This window comes from Dendroctonus ponderosae, unplaced genomic scaffold (assembly GCF_020466585.1).
Source record: "Dendroctonus ponderosae isolate FM_Combo_2020 unplaced genomic scaffold, Dpon_F_20191213v2 Dpon_F_20191213_1, whole genome shotgun sequence".
Taxonomy (NCBI): Eukaryota; Metazoa; Arthropoda; class Insecta; order Coleoptera; family Curculionidae; genus Dendroctonus; species Dendroctonus ponderosae.
In genome coordinates, this window is record NW_026017110.1 from 37,905,212 (window position 1) to 37,909,829 (window position 4,618).

The following is a 4,618-nucleotide window of genomic DNA, read 5'->3' on the forward strand; positions in this document are numbered from 1 at the left end:
GTTTGCGGGGTTTTAAGCCATAATTATACCGTAATTTCCGTCTTGAAGACACATCATAACACTGAGGCACAAGCACGGTTTTTATATTTTGACTCTAATTTTCTCAAGTTTTCGAAAAACACGTGATGCACGTAACCAGAGATAAACATAGATAAAGACAAGCAGCAGTTGTCTCCTGCTCCAAAGTCAATCATGGAAAAGTGCTGAATTTTTACACCCCGGATATCACATCACTGATAAAGCGATAATGACAAAATCTAAATTTTGTCTTGCTTAAAAAAACAGTATTCTAGTAACTAATAAAGCTACAATCATATATGTAATTAAAAAAATCAAGATTTGTGTAATAGCACATAATAATTTGTTTATGACAATAACCAATAAATTATAAGCTTTACAGCTTTTCAGAAATTCTGAGAGCTTTAGCGTTACCGCCAAGCAGCACTGCGTGAAAGATGATTCTCATTGTCACTCTCGAATGTCACGTTATAGCCGGACGTAACACACTAGCGGGTAATTTAAATTTGTTATATGCATTTTAATTGTTGGAATTTGATAGGGTGGGAACTGTTAGCTCCGGATAAATTTATTTGAGTAATATAGAAATGTTATTAATATTGCCCAATAAAATTATATCGTTGACGCATTTAAAAAGAAAAGTTCATATAAACTCTTGTACTTGTACGTGCTCTTACTTTTCTGCTGCTAACTTAGAAAAAATTTTTCGATCAATTTTGTTAATTTGTTAATCAAAACAGCATATTTTCAGTATTTCATAAGGGTCTCAAGTTTTAGTAGTAAGAAGATTTACTTTTACATGCCCTTACTTTTCTGCTGCGGGCACGCAAAATTAATGTTCAATCTATTTAAAATATACCGTAGACGTCGGGTACCCCGTCGCAAAACTACCCGTTTTACCACGAGTACACGGTTCGGTGTTAAGAAAAGGCCGTTTAAACTAATAAACAACTCCTTTATTTAATCTTAATAGGGGGTAAACAATTGTTTGCCCGGTGCGTAGAACTATCGAACAAAAAAAAATTAACTGTGCGTACTCTCGATGTCAGTACAACTGTTGTACACTTAATAGAAACCATGTAGAAACATCCTGCACGTTTGAATATTGTATATCAATTAAAGGAAATACCAACTAAAAATACTACCTAACAGAAAACTTAAATCTAAAAGTCATTCAGCGTACCTAGGCGGGGGGTAAATCTTACGCCCTCTTCTCGTAACACTCACTTTCGTTTCGGGTGCTCTGCTATTAGACACTACCGGATCCGCACAATCACTGCCGTTTCCTGCAACTTCATCCGGCTGCTTGACAAATGGTAACCAGACGCCTTCCTCCTTGTGTACCCCGTCTCCTTGAGTCCCCGAAGAGTTTGCGGTACACTCTAAAGGGTATAACCGTTGTATGGGTCGCATAAGCTGACCTCGTTCAGTAAGGAGTTTAACCAGACGAACTTGTCCATCCTTTCCTGGGAATAGTTGAACCACGCGACCAAGATGCCAATGAATCCTTTTTTCTTGGTCGTTGCCTACGAGCACGATATCTGCCACTTGAACTTGTCCGCTGTTCCTTCCTGTGAACCACCATTTTAGTTGTCCTAGATATTCGCTCCGAAATCTCCTCCGAAGGTCTGCCATCAACCTTTGTCTATGTACCACCTTCCTAGATAACGAGTCAGAATTAACTACATCACAATCGGCTACTTGGCTCACTATCTGGTCTCGGAGGAACATCATTGGCGTTAGAGGAACTAGGTCTTTGGTGTCTGAGGAATTGGTAGTGAGAGGCCTTGAATTTATGACTGATTCGCAGTCACAAAGCACAGTAGCTAGGCTTTCGTAGTCCAGTGACGCACGTTCTAGCACTTTCCGTAATAATTGTTTTAAGACGCCTACTAGACGCTCCCAGAACCCACCCCACCACGCAGCCGTTGGGGGGTTAAATCGCGATTGAATGCGTTCGACGCCAAAAGTTTCCCCGATTTTTCCAAAGTCCAATCGAGCAAAAGCATTGTCCGTACCCACAAAATTAGTCCTATTGTCACTATATATTGTCTTTGGACGACCTCATCTGGCAATGAATCTTGAGCTTGTATGAAATCAGATGTGGATAATGCACTGCACAGTTCTAGATGTGCTGCTCGGTAAACCGAACACGTGAAAAGAACTATCCACACCTTTCCTCCGTCTTTGAGATGTAAAGGGCCTGCAAAGTCAACGCCCGTTATTTCAAAAGCTATCGCGTCGCGCACACGATCTTTTGGCAGTGGAGGCGGGGTCGCGTCAAACGGCTTAGAGTTATGTCTCTTGCAGACAACACAATCCTGGATAGCAGATTTCACTGCTCTCCGGCCTCCTAGTAGCCAGTACTTTTCCCGTAAAATGCTCATCAGCCCTTGAGCGCCAATGTCACATGATTTAACATGTTCTGAGAAAACTAGACGATTTACCACTGAATGTCTGGCTGGCAAAAGAATAGGGAAACGAAAATTGTGATGATCTTCCCGGTAACTTATACGGGACTTCAATCGTATTAGGCCATTATTGTCCTTGAAGGCACTCATACCGCGAAGTCTGTGGTCACTCTCACCAGTAAAGGACTCGCGTTGGATTAATTTATGAAAGAAAAACTCCGATCTTGTCATTTCCTCAGGACTCAGATTTCCCTTAAGTTTGTCTTTTTTTGTTTCTGGCATTGTGAATAAATCGAAGTATCCAAGCGCACATCCGCAAAACCTTTGGGAAGTGTGAGAAATATGCCAGATGCCAATCAGTTGAAGTCATTGCGTCAGGGTTGTTACTGATCATTGTGGTGACTAATCTTTTCCGTTTTTCCTGGTCTACCTCCAGCTCATTGCAAGTGGGATTTTCGTGCGGCCACTGCTTTTCGTCTAGGTAAAGCCATGCTGGGCCCCCTCCACCATTTCGATTGCAGCAGCTGCTTGGCTGGACACCCTCGGGATGGTAGATCCGCCGGGTTTTGTGAACCAGGAACATGATGCCAGTCTTCGCCTGCAGACACTTCTCGAATTTCGCTCACCCGATTCCATACAAATGGGGACCATTCATCGATCCTCTTAACCCAGGATAGCACTGTGGTTGAGTCACTCCAGAAATGGCTTATAGCTTGGATGTCCAGATTTTCCTTGACCGTCGTATATAATCTGGTACCTACAATAGTTGCCATTATTTTGAGTCGAGGTATTGACAATGTCTTTAGGGGAGCTACTCTCGACTTCGCGGCCAAAAAGCGAACAAATACTTGACCATCCTGTTTTCCCCTCAAAAAAACAACCGCCGCATACGCATCTTTGCTAGCGTAGCAGAAAGTGTGTATGCTCTACTGTTCGGCTTCATCAAGACCCGCGTTTATCCATCTAGGGATTCTGATGGCTGAAAGATGCGGCAAATCGTTGATCCAATTGCGAAAGTTCGTTGCCATGTCGGTGTCCACAGGGGCATCCCAAGTTAGCTGATTTTTCCAGGTTTTCTGAAGCAATAACTTCGGTATTAGGGTGGTAGGACAAGTATAGCCAATCGGATCGAAAACTCGCTGCGCTTGGGAAAGTATGACCCTTTTGGTCACATCTTTATTCAAGCATAGAACGGCGAGTTCGTCGTCTTGGTTTAAAGACAATGTATCGTCCAGTTTATTCCATCTCAATCCTAATACTGGTGTAGATGCCTTTTGGTCGTTTTCTCGGACTTGATTCGTATGCTCCCACCCTCTCAGGTCAAACTTGCCTTGCGCCATTAGGATGCTCGATTCCTCAATAAATGTTTTCAGCGCCTTTGCATCTCTCACACCAGAAACACAGTTGTTAAAAGCTCCCTGCCAGTTGCAGTACTGTTTCCTTTGAAAAGGGATGTGGAGCTAAGGGGCAGTTTTCCAGCATTCTGTTTAAGTGGTGCTCTAAGGAAGCTCCTAATAGGAACGGACTACTACTGATGCCGAATACCACCCGTTGATGACGATAAACCTTTAAATTGCCCTGACTGTCAGTCCACAGGAAACGCAGAAAGTCTCTATCATCCTCATGGATACTAATCTGCAAAAAGGCTTTTCAAATATCTGAAATTACCCCAATTTTTTGTCGCCTAAATCTTAATAGTAAACTGGGGATTAATTCAATCAGGTTGAGCCCTTTCTCCAGGCACTGGTTTAAAGAAGGGCTGTCCGTTTCCTTCGCCGAAGCGTCAAAAACTGGCCTTATTTTTGTGGTCACGCTATTTGGTTTAATCACCGGCCTGTGTGGTAAATAATGCGCTTTCTATGATGCCCTCGCTTAGCCACTCTTGGAAGACTTCATCATAGGCTTGAAAATACCCTTCACCTCTGATCTTCTTCACGGTTGTGTCTAATCTCTTCCTAGCTCTCTGGAAGTTGCTGGGCAGAGCTGGATGTCCTTCAAGCCACGGCAGTCTCGTGCAGGTTGAGCGACCCATCGGGCGCGTCCCCAGGTGGCGGATAGGGGGAAGGCCGGTCAGATACGCCTGACCGGTTAGCCACGGCCATAAGTGAAAGTCGTGGAATAAAACCCACGGATCTGGATCGAAAGCCGTCGCCGCGGACCAGCTCGTGGCACAAACCGCAAACCGCCTG